At 41.1% G+C, this 12,852-nt stretch overlaps 1 protein-coding gene across 1 annotated transcript in view; it reads right to left on the bottom strand.

Annotated features, from left to right (window-relative positions):
* RETREG3 (reticulophagy regulator family member 3) overlaps nt 1-12,852 on the bottom strand; it is a 409,160-nt gene that overhangs the window by 381,312 nt on the left and 14,996 nt on the right. The gene's annotated exons all lie outside the window — the stretch shown is intronic.

Raw genomic sequence — 12,852 nt, 5'->3', positions numbered from 1 at the left:
AGGAGTCTTTCAATTGAGTAATTTTGCTTCTCTTAATTAACTAAAAATAATAAAAAATTATTAAAGCCAATCGTTTGGGCTGCCGCACAGTAAAAAACGGATTTCTGTCACACAGTTGGTGGTGCAGCAGACAGCAGTAGCAAAACACAGATAGGTGAAGAAGGTAAAGCTACAATAACAAAGTGTTTTCACTGTGGTGTATGCTTCAATGTCAAACTACACCGAAAATTCGATGTATGCATAATTAAAGTTAAAGCACTTTCAAGGAAGAGAGATATACAAAAGAAAGATCACCAGCAATGTAAAACTACATTAAAAACATGTGCTGGCCGAAAGGTTGAAATGACAGGATGAAAAGAAGGACTTTGGAGTGGGAATGGGATTTCTGTTATGGCTAGGGTACAGGAAGTGACAAGCGGAGAAAAAATCTGGAAAAAAAGGGTTGACAATATTTTTATAAATATAAACTATATAACAAATACTTCGAAAATATACCACAGGCACATCCATGTGAAGAAAACAGAGAATAATGACCGAAACGTTACCTAGCAGTTCGCTTTAGCCACCTCACATCGCTCACAAACTACAGGCTGGTCCCCAAATGGGAGTTGGCCCCTGCACAGCTGTCTCCCAGGAGCCGTCATGCTTTAGTGCCAGAGTAAAAAAACAGAAAGAGGCAGAGCAAATGCTTAAGTAATCTGATTAACTGGTAATTACCCTGGGTAAAGTTCTACTCCACTCTTTTTAGCTCGCTGTGACATTATAGAAGAAAGTGCAAAAGCATTCAAACAGTTGTATGCTCCATCTTAATAAGGCCAGTCCACATCATATCATAATGAAGGTGGGAAGAGTGAGCACTGTGAGCAAATAGACAATGGAATGATTACATAACAAGGTTATGATTAATTCAAGTGTTCCATTCATTACGTTTTTCTTCTACTAAATTAGTTACTCTATATGCCAAGAGTACGTCCAGGGCTGGGTTCTGTAGCTTGCTGCGGCACAGGGGTTCAGCTGCTCTTCCCTCAGTAGGACCAACATAGGCAGCACTGGTCTGTGCTCATTTTTAGGTCTCATCTAGCGCTGGAGCGCGCATGCGCTCCTCGCTCTGCGAGGTTTATTGTGATCGAGAAAATTTCTGCAGTGGACTTGTAGCCACGCCCATCGTTTCTGATTGGCTGGCGGCATCATTTATGTTAAACCCTGGCCTCCGATTGAAAGTGAGGCTTTTTGTTACCACCCGGTCTCCTTCTGAGACGGAATAAGCACAACACTAAGGTAAGATAAGGGTCTCAGGGAAAACACATTTTAAGACCAGCGCAGACAGAATCCCCAGTCAATCATATGTCAAACAGCAAAGTTTGCAGGTCTAACAGACTCCCCAGAAGAATGTCTAGAGCACTGAAAGTACAAGTAAATTGCTCCTATTAAACCAAGGAAGGAGTCCTATTTAAGAGGACGGAATCCCATCCCCCACCGAGGTGGCATGCTTCATCATCTGGGATCACATCTTGGTTGCAAATCCTAGTGCAACCAAGGGCTACAACCCCCTCACTGTGCAGGAGGAGCTCAGGGATGTTTTGGTAGATCAGAGGGTTGGATCTCTTAAAATCCGTATAGATGTGAAGCAAATTGCAGTGCAAAACTGATTATGAAAAAGTGAAATTAAAATTGGCTACCACGAAAAGAAGGACATTTTAACGCATTAACCGCCGCGGTGCGGGCGTTCTAAAGGGTGGGCAGGGCTCCGTCGGCAGCACTAGGGAGGCAGTGCTCCAGTCGGCCAACGGGAGCACGCAAGGGGTTAATAGTTATCTCCTGGTGTCAATATTAAAAAACAGGGCAAGCGCGATCTGAACAAATAATAGAGTGCGCAGGTCTATATAGAGGGTCTACATGTTTCAGCCATGATGATTAGTCGTTGTTTGCGGACTTCTTCAGGACCTAGATGACTATTGCTACTTCAAATATAATGTGAAAATTAACGATATATAAATTAGTAAAAATTGAAACGATACAACATACAAACACCTGTGATATCCTATGTTTTGGAAAGATCTACAGGATTTGTTGTCATCACCTGTGAAAGAAAACACATGCCAATAAAACTCATCCATGGCAAAAAGGAGAAGAAATAAATCAGAAATACTTGTATTATACTTAGTGCTCTGAATCATGGAACAATTTGCTTAATATTATTCCAAGATGTAACAGCAATGTAAGGAGCAATTTACTTGTACTTTCAGTGCTCTAGACCTCATTTTGGCGAGTCTGTTAGACCCGCAAACGTTGCTGTTTGACATCCTTCTGCGACGGCCCATCCGGACTGGATTGTTTGCTTGCGGCACGACACATCTCCTTCATTACTCGGTGTAGTTTTTTTTTCTCCCATTAACGTGAAAGCGTGATGGCGATAGCTTGTTTTAGTGTGTAAGCCCTCTTTTCTTCAATGGGTTTCTGCCCGCTTTCACTTTCAAACATGGCAAGCTTTAACTTTAGCAGCCGCGCCCCACAGGATGTTAAGCCTCCCTGCCGAGACTCGAACCCGGTTCTCCAGCGTTGAGGTCGACCTGGGAAGTTCCTCGCGCCTCTAGAGTCTTGCAGTTGCACGAAGGACCGTTTCAGTGGAGATGTCCAGTGACGGGTTCTAGTTGGGCTGGTGATAACATTTTCCAGTCTCTGGTTTACCAATGCCTGTACGAACAGTTGCCATCTTGGAGTGGGAGACGTTCGATTGTTTTGATGAGTCTTAGCTGGTGAGCAGCACCTTTTATTATCCATGTTCGGTTTGTTGTTTTATATGAAGACCACAGTGAAGGCACTCTGCATCACCTACCAGCAAAGACCTGCTACTTCCGGGTGTGTAAAACATACGTTTACAATATTAATCTTGGCAAAGGACTGATTAGGAGCAATTAAGGAACTGATGTATAAACACTATTGAGACAGCAAAAGAGAATTTTGCGATTTGTAAACGTCCTATTGAGTGTCAGATTTATAAAACTGGTTTTGTGACTCATTTCGAAGTACAGATAGCAGGGAACGTGAAAAGGGCTCTCCTCCTAATTGTGAGTAACAATCAAATGAATCAACGGTTTGTGAAAGCAGTTACAAACCGTTTAACTGACAACAGTGTTGGGGGCGGCAGGTATTAACAAGCATTTGCAATGCAATAGGTGTCATTAAGTTATTGCCATTATAAATGACAATGCCTCATATGTATGTTTTAAAAACCAAAACTTAAAAAAGGCATTGTTATTTACAATGCTAATAGCTCAAACTAGCGTAAATGCAAGACCTATTGCATTGCAAATACTTGTTAGAGGTACGACAAGAAGAGCAGTTAGTCTGATGACGTGTCGTAACTCTGGCTGTCCATGAGTGTGATCGCGAGCGCACAGTAAGTCATCGTCTGTGTGCACTCAATCGCCTGCAGAAAATACAGTCTACAGCGCGTACAGCACGTTTGTGTGACAAGCTCCACTTCCTTTAGAAAACACGCACAGACCACGTCGGCGGCCACTTTAAGTGCTGAAAGATGATGTGAAAGTCTCTTGAGGTATTCCGGTGAGCTCCTTCATTGGCATTTTATTGAAGAATTGTGAATTTTAAAGAAAGGTACAAAAATGTATAACTCCATCTCGTTTTTCATTTTAGGTTTGCTGCACATGCATATAATATTTGTGACTGCATTTTTTTTATTAAAGTCAGATTTACAAGCAGCCCAAGTGAGATTCAAGTAATACAATTTCTGGCATTTTAATATTATTTCAACTTATATTGATACTGACTAATCAACATTGTGGCAACATGGATAATGAAAGTTCAATAATTACACCTCCTATCTTCTTGGCAACTCCTGGTCCACTCTCAATTGAATGGGAGGATTGGCTACCAATGTTTGAAAATTATATTAAAGCTATGGATGGTTCCAAATTAAGTGCTATAAGGAAATAAGCTTTATTACTAAATAATTTAGGAAAGGAACGGCAACACCTTTTTAAATACCTGCCAACAGCCACTTTACCTAATGGAAATGCTATTGAAGATGTGTATCTAGAAGCAAAAAGTGGTTGGAAAACAGATTTGCTAAAGAAATAAATATTGTAATGAACCGTTATCAGTTCTATACGCACCGACAAGAAGCAAATCAATCCATTGATGATTTTGTTTCAAAGCTTCGTGAATTATCCTTAAAGTGCAAATTTGGAGCAATGACTGATGAGTTAGTGCGAGATCAATTGATTGTCCAATGTAATTGCAAGAAAACTCAAGAACGATTTTGGGCAGGCAAGATTTCGTCACTTAAAGATGCAATAGATATAGCTAAAGTGCTTGAGCAATCACAATATTGTATGCAAGAGTTGAGTAAAAAACAATAGAGTAATACTGAGAAAGTTTGGGGTCTCCAGTGAAGATCCTGATGTGGCAGCTATAAACAAATCAGGAAAATTTGTTCAGAGGCAGACAACAATTCAGATCGTGCTATAGATGTGGAAGTTCATCTCATAATGCTCATTACCAGAAATGTGCTGCAATAGGTCAAAATTGTTAGAAATGGGGACGTAAAGGTCATTTCTCAAATATGTGTAGAAAATCGTTCAAACAAAGAGTAGCTATGATTGAGGATAATATTGTTTCTACGCCCCTTAATGTTTCTTCACCTTGCACTTCTAATGACATTCCTTTACAGGCTGACAGGATTTTGAGTGTTGATGATCCTGATGATCTTATAGATAGAACATTTACACCTAAGGCTGAATTCAGAATTAATGGTGAATATGTACATTTAATGGTGGACTGTGGATCTATGTACACTATAATTCCAAAAGATATCTACCATAAGGTATGGTCCAGTATTTCTCTACTGCCTAAGGATATTAATCCAGTAGGGTACCAAGGGGAAACGATAAAATTACTAGGATATATGAACTCTACAATTGAATTTAGTGGAAGATCTATTGAGGGTAAAGTATACATTGTAACAGATGGTCCACCTATACTGGTTTGGATGCATCAGTTTGATCTTTCCATCATCATCATCGATCCTAGAGGACCTACTCAAGTATTAGTTGTTGACAATCCTCAAATAGAGAACATTTTAGAAGAAGCAAAAGATGATTTTAGGGATGAGCTAGGTTTTTTAAAGGATATGTACACAAAATCATCTCGAAACCGAATGCTGTTCCAATCCAGCACAAAGTGCGTAGGACACCTTTAATGGCTAGAGATGCAGTCAAGGAGATGATGGTGTAATTGAGCCGGTTGAGAGCTCAATGTGGGTTTCGCCAGTGGTTATAACTGAAAAATCGGATGGAAAGTTTAGGTTCTGCATTGACCTCAGGTCTCCTAATCAAAACATGATAGTTGATACCTTTCCTCTCCCAAACATTAATGAGCTGATTTTTGCTCTGAGTGGTGGCAAATTCTTTTCAAAATTGGATTTAAAGAATGTGTATCACCAGATTAAGTTACATGGCGAATCTAAACCTCTCACAGCCTTTATCACCACAGATGGTATTTATCAATTTACAAGAATGCCATGTGGGCTACGTTCTGCAGCAAGTATATTCCAGAGAATGATGAATGTACTTTTCAAAGATACCAAGAATATTGTCTATTTCCAAGACAACATTCTAATCTTTGGTGATACTGTTGATCAACATAATAAAACACTTCAGGAAGCTCTGTTCAAAATCAGAGAGTCAGGATTGACTCTTAGATGTGACAAGTGCAAATTCTTAGTGAATAAAGTAGATTATCTGGGGTATGAAATTTCGAACTGTGGTGTGAAACCTAAACAGAATCTATTAGATGCCATTCGCTTAGCTCCCATTCCATTTGATAAAGACACATTGAGATCATTCTTAGGGTAAATAGAATATTATTTCATCTTCGTCAAGGATTTTTCTACTAAAACTGCGGATTTAAGAATTCTTTTGAAAAAAGGTGCTAACTTTTTTCGGACCACTTTCCAACAAAAATGTTTTGAGAACATAAAAAATGATATTTGTGGGGATTCTTACTCCATTTGACACTAAGCGTCAGTGAGTACTCACTGTAGATGCTAGCCAACAGGACTTGGAGCTGTTTTAGCTCAAGTACACAATGGTCAAGAAAGGACTGTCGCGTTTGCATCTAGAACTTTAACCACTTCAGAAAAAAATTATTCCGTTACAGAGCGAGATACCTTAGCTGCTGCCTGGGAGTGCGAGTATTTTAGGACTTACTTGTGGGGATCCAAATTTACACTTAAATCAGACCATAAACCTCTCAAGGTACTACTACCTGGTAGTGCCTCCAAATGTTCAGCGAGATTAGCTAGGCTACCTTCGCGACTTCAAGAGTTTTGCTGTAACATAGTTTATATACAAGTTTGGAAAAACATACAAGCTGACTGTTTGTCTAGGTTATCACTTGATTGGGAATTGCTTGACAAAACAGTTGTTCTTAAAAAACAAAATTAGGGTGCCGTAGCTTGTGTCCAAGACGTCTTAAGGTGTGTTCGATTCTCAAGCTTTAACTAAGACTGAATGGCTCAATGCAATGTCTAAAGATAATTCCATGTTGGAACTTAGAGAGAGTACTGTTTCCCTTGCTACCAGGCCTTATGTTAAAATCTTAGACGAATTGTCAGTTTATGAAGATGTTGTGATTATGTGAGGTGATTTATTTATACCTCCTGTTGCTCTGAGCAATAGTTTGATCAAATTGGCCCATGAAGGACATTTGGGTCAGACTAAGACAAAGCAAAGACTAAGAGCAAATTGGTGGTGGCCAGGCATGGATGCTGATGTGGATTCTTGGGTCACAAGATGTGAGGTTTGCAAAGAGAATGACAAACGATTAAAAGTTGGAATTCAAGCCTCTTTAGGTCACATAAATGATCCAGGCCAACATGGGCACACTATTTGTCTAGACTTCATTGGACCCATGAATGGTCTTAAAGTAAACTTACGTTTTGGTATAGTGGTTGTCGATATTCACACAAAGTGGTTGATAGTTAAGTGTATTAAAGATATCACCATTTCAACCACGATCAACATTTTAAAAGGACATTTGTGTAGAGGAAGGTTTGCCTTCAGTCTTATTAACAGATAATGGCACCCAACTAACCTCTGATGAAATGGGAACATTTCTATCTACTTTTGGTATCAAACACATTCGCACATCGCTTTATAATCCTCAAGGAAATGGCGTAGTTGAGAGGGCGAACCGCTTAGTCAAAGGCACTATTCAAATGGCCATTTCAAGTAGGAAAGATGTCGAGCCTATGGTGTCAGAAATGCTTTGGGCTTATCGATCAAGTGTACGTAGTGTGACGTGTAAAACACCATCCGAAATGATGCGAGGAAGACTTCCCAGCACAAAACTTGTTCCCACGTGGATTAAGCACATTGTTTCAAAGAATCCCAGCTCTTCTAATCCCACATATTTTTCGGGCCAACCATTTGTGAGCAACAAGAAGAAAATAGAGTAAAGAATATGTTCTGGTGACTGGGTTAAAATACGTACAGGAAGGCCTAGCATTCAATTTTCTAAATTCTTGGGTCCTTACAGAGTTAAGTTGGCTTTACCATATTGTGTAGTGTTAGACAATGGTGACAAATGGAATTATAGACGGGTAGCTTTGTATCAAAAAGGTAACACAAACGTTGATGCCAATACTATGTCTCATAATGATTCTTCTAACAACATCTTATTGGCAATGTCTGACAATGATCTCACTCACAATTCCCAGGCCATCAATACTTCTCAAAGGGTTGTGCAAGGAGGAGGTGATGCTCCTGTTGAACGTCAACCAACAAGAGATGCTCCTTTTTCTGTTGAATGCCAACCAACAAGGGAGGTAAGACTTTATAGAGGTCATCATCCTCCTGGTTACTTGAAAGATTACATTTGTACTTAATTGTTTGAAAGATTACTTTTATACTTGATTCTCTTGCATAGTTAAGAATATGTAGTTGTGTTTGTAGAATATTGTTATTTCTTTTTTACTCTACCTCCTTCGTTTCTTCCTTCTTTATTTTCTTTCTTTCCTTAGTTCTTTTAATTGTTATAAGAGAAGAGGATATGTTGTAACTATCTGGTCTAGTTAATCCTGAGTGTGGAGCACTGTGCCTAGTGCGTTCCACATTCCATGTATTTGTACCTTGTTCTATACTCTGGCAGTTTAAGACTAGCTGGCCAGGGAAGAGCCACGAAGTTTCCACTCGGGACTTGTTACTTCAATAAATTAATTTAAGTCAACTTCAACTTGATTCCTGTTCCTTGAATTAACCCTTTTCAACAATAAGCTTTAAAGAAGGCCTGTTATTTTCTCCACTTGTAGAGCATCAGAAGATAGCGAAATAAGAGTTTATCAGGAGAAACAAGACTGGGTGCAGGCAAAGAGCCTGCTGCCTTTAATGGAATGCCTTTTACAGCTTAGACAGATTCTGTCTGTGAAGGTAGCCAGCCGTCCTGGGGCACATTCAGTGAATACAATATTCAACTTCTGAATTATTAGCCAGTGTCGCAACAAGCAAGCTAAATCTCTCCATCTCTGCACTGCCTCACCACCAATCTTGCTACTACTAAAACAAGCATTGGCAGAGCAATGTTTTAAGACATGCCACAGCAGCTCAAACTACTGTGCAACACGGCTTAAAGTATAAAGTATATATATATACACAATATCTAAAATTGATCAGGCAAGTTGCAATACTCCTTTCAAACCCAAGTCCGTCTTTTTGCCTACTACGATACATGACAACATCGATGTATATCAGGATCTTAAGTTATGTTAATTTATTTCTTCTATAGCGCAGGGCTACTCCGTGGAGCATCCCGGCGCTTTGGCGAAGAATATCAGCAGATAAAACAACCACAACAACAACAAACAAAAACAGAAGCAGAAGAAGAAGAAATCTATTTCGTAAAGAGCCATGTTTTCAGGTCTTTCCTAAAAGCAAAAAGACAGGGAGCCTGTCTCAGGGACAAGGGTAAATCTTCCAAGCCTTTGGTACTAGGTAGCGGAAAGACCGACCTCCCATTCTTCCACGCCGAATTGCAGGAACTGTCATCATGGACAGAGCAGATGACCTCAGGGTCCTGCTAGGTAGGTACCGGGAAAGACGCTTCCCAATATACTTGGGGCCGGTACCGTGTAGAGCTTTAAAGGCCACGGTCAGGCTTTTGAAAAGAATTCTCTTAGAGATAGGTAGCCAGTGTAAGGTGTTCAATAAAACAGTGGCACCAGCTCTCCTCGGGAGTCCATAGATGGCTCCGGCTGCCGAGTTCTGGACTACTTGCAAACGGGTCAAAAGATATTTCGGTAAACCCAAAAAAGAACGTTTGCGTAGTCCAGTCGAGAACCGACCAAGGCCTGGACAACTGTTTTCCTATGATTGAGTGATAGCAAGGGAAGAAATTTCCTCAACATCCGCAAAATGCCAAAGCATTTTCCTGAGAGGCACGAGATGTGAGGCCCAAAAGATAATTCACAATCCACTATCACTCCCAAATTTTTGGCCTTAGAGGACACATTATCAGGGGGAAACATATCTTGTGGCCACCAAGATTTCCAATTGGGTTCGGGAGCGCAGCCAAAAAAGAGGAGCTCCGACTTATCGGAGTTGCATTTTAAGCCATGACGTCTAAACCACTCAAATACCGCACCAAGACAATCCCTGATCTGTATGCCATTAAATGACCCGCCCCTATCACATGTGAACAGGAGCTGGGTGTCATCAGCGTATGACACGATCTGGGCGCCAAACGATTCCGCGACTACCGCCAGAGGGGCCATAAAGATGTTAAAAAGCATAGGGCTGAGGATGGAGCCCTGAGGGACTCCCACCTCTAGCGGAGCCATATCAGCAGAAAAAGGAGGCGCCCAGATCGTTTGCCGGCCAGAAAAGATTTAAGCCAGTTCCACACCGTTCCGCGAAGGCCACATTCCCAGAGTCTTACAAGGAGGCCTTGGTGAGGAACGGTGTCGAATGCCGCCGACAAGTCAAGCATGACTAACATGGCCTTTCCCCCAGAATCGAGCACTTCCCTGATGGCATCAGTGACCTCGAGTAAAGCCGTCTCCGTGCTAAAATTAGCACGGAAACCGGATTGCGAGGCGTGCAACAGGTCATTTCCTTCGATGAAACTGGAAATTATCCTGTGCACGTATCTCTCGGCCACTTTCGCCAGAGCAGGGAGAAGGGAGATTGGCCTGTAGTTGGCATGGATGAGGGGGTCCAAGCTAGGTTTCTTGAGCAGTGGTAAGATCATGGCGCGCTTCCATGCCTGAGGCACCTCGCCTGTAGACAGGGCAGAATTCAAAAGAGGGTTTACCAAGGTGTTTAAGGCAGATGCCATTTTCCCCAGATATTTGGCCGGACATGGGTCTAAAGGAGAGCCAGATTTCAAACCTGACAAAAGATCCAAGGATGTACTAAGACCCATGTGAGGGAATTCAGAGAGGAAAGGGCCTTGACCCTCCACAAAAGATGATAAAATTAAATGGCTCAGATCCGGTCGTGAACAAGAGAGGGAGAGAGAGGCTTGAATAGTTGTAATCTTACTCACAAATAAGGTGGCTAATTGTTGTATCCAAGAGTCAGTGTGAGTAAGACTAGGAGTACAAACGGCAGGAGAAATAAAGTCCTGAACCACTTTGGAAATTTCTTTGCAGACATTTTCAGTCTCATCAATGCGATGTTCAAAATAGGCCCTGATCACTAAAGACTTAAAAAAAACTATACACTACTACGAATAAAAAACATCAAGCATTGAACAAAATGAACCGCAGTTACAACAATCTGCTAAATAAAATAGAAGCTAACAAAAACATCATCGTGCGTCAGGCCGATAAAGGCGGGAACGTAGTGTTGTGGCCTCGTGTACTTTACATCAGTGAGGCTGAAAGTCAGTTAAATGATCAATCCTGTTATAAAAGAAGCAACTTGGCGGCAATCAGACTAGCTTGGCAAGATCAGAATTCCAAATTGGTGGGAGGAATTTGGGTTTTTGAAGAAGGATTTTCCAGTCATACCTTCTTTTTATTTACTTCCTAAAATCCACAAACATTTGGATAATCCACCAGGGCGTCCTATAATTTCCGCTATCAATACTTCAACGGAGAACATTTCCACCTACATCGATTATTTTTTGCAGGATTATGTAAAGGGCTTAAAGTTTTATGTACAGGATTCATCGGACTTTGTACGCAAATTGTATAATACCTCATGGCATCCAGATTGTATACTGATTACATTAGATGTAACCTCATTGTATAAGTCAATACGGCACAATGATGGCATTCGAGCAGTGAGCTATTATTTGAATCAACGTGCAATTAATTTTTCTGCCCACAATACCATGCTAATTTCTATGATTAAGATCTGTCTGGAACAAAACTTTTTTCTATTCAACAATCAAGTGTACCAGCAGATAAGAGGGGTGGCAATGGGGGCCTGTTTTTCTCCCAGCCTAGCGTGCTTGCACATGGGCTGGTGGGAGGAACAGGTCCTCATGGGACAACATCTGGCCACAATGCAAGGTCATGTTCCATTTTATCTGAGATACATCGATGGCCTCTTTTTGATTTGGCAGGGCACTTTAGATGAGGCATGCACGTTTGTAGAACAACTGAATGTCAATGATTTAAATTTACATTTTACATCTACAATGAGTACAACGTCAGTTTGTTTTCTGGACATTGAGGTTTATGTGGAATCAGGTGGTTTAGCGACTAGATTACATCGTAAACCGACAGCGGGTAACACTGTTTTACACGCTGCTAGTCAGCATCCCCATCATTTGATCCGTAGCATCCCCTTTGGGGAGATGCTGCGCATCAAAAGAATTTGCAGTACTGAGTCAGAATGTGCTAGGGCTCAGGAAGCGAGTAAAAATCGTTTTCTTGCGAGAGGATACTTGGAGGCAGTTGTTCAGAAAGCAGTTAATCGTTCTAATAATATACCTAGAACACAGGCTTTGACACCTAAAATAACACAAGTAAAATTGGTACTGCATCTTTACCAGATACCTCTCGCATCATTGTCACTTACAATCGCCAGCTCAAAGAGATTCGCTAAATCTTTTCTCGAACCTGGTGACAGGGGACCCCGTCATCGGTGATCTGGTGGGTAGGAAACCTGAATTCTCTTTCAGAAAATCTCTCTCTATGGCAGATCGTTTGGTTAAAAATCATTTGGAACAACCAATCCCGGAGACCTTTATGGCTCTCAGGAAAGGGTTTAAAAAATGTTCAAGCTGCTAAGCTTGTAAATATGGCTGCAGCAAAACCCAATACGATACACCATTCAGAGATATGCCTGTTCCTATTACCAAACAGCTTACCTGCAAAACAGAATTTGCAGTTTATGTGCTGCAGTGTCCTTGTGAGCTTCGTTATGTAGGGAGCACTCGACTTCCGGCTCATAAGCGGATACTGCAGCACATAAGAGCAATCAGCACCAAAGACCAGACTTACCCAGTGGCACGCCACTTCGAGAGCACTCATGACAGTGACCCAAAACATCTGTCATACTATGTCATTGATTGTATTCTACCCCTCAAAAGAGGTGGCAATAGAGATGCTCTTTTGAGGGTTTTAGAAACTAGATATATTCTAGAACTGGACAGCCGTAGCCCAGGGGGTCTGAACGCAAGCGAGGACCTCTACACTTGCCTATGAATTTTTTTAATAACTTCTATATTGAATTCATAGTGTTTCAGGGATACGACTCTTGAATATCCTGGCTTCTTATCTCAATAACCTAGTTGGTTGGCCTTTAGATTGGCAATGCTTTTTTACTGGTAGTAAATAACAACTATGAAATCAAACACACAAGAGGGAGGGGCTCCTCTCTT

The sequence above is a fragment of the Lissotriton helveticus genome, chromosome 5_1, assembly GCF_964261635.1.
Source record: "Lissotriton helveticus chromosome 5_1, aLisHel1.1, whole genome shotgun sequence".
NCBI lineage: Eukaryota > Metazoa > Chordata > Amphibia > Caudata > Salamandridae > Lissotriton > Lissotriton helveticus.
The sequence above is the reverse complement of the archived record's forward strand: the minus strand, read 5'-3'. Positions and strand labels throughout refer to the sequence as shown.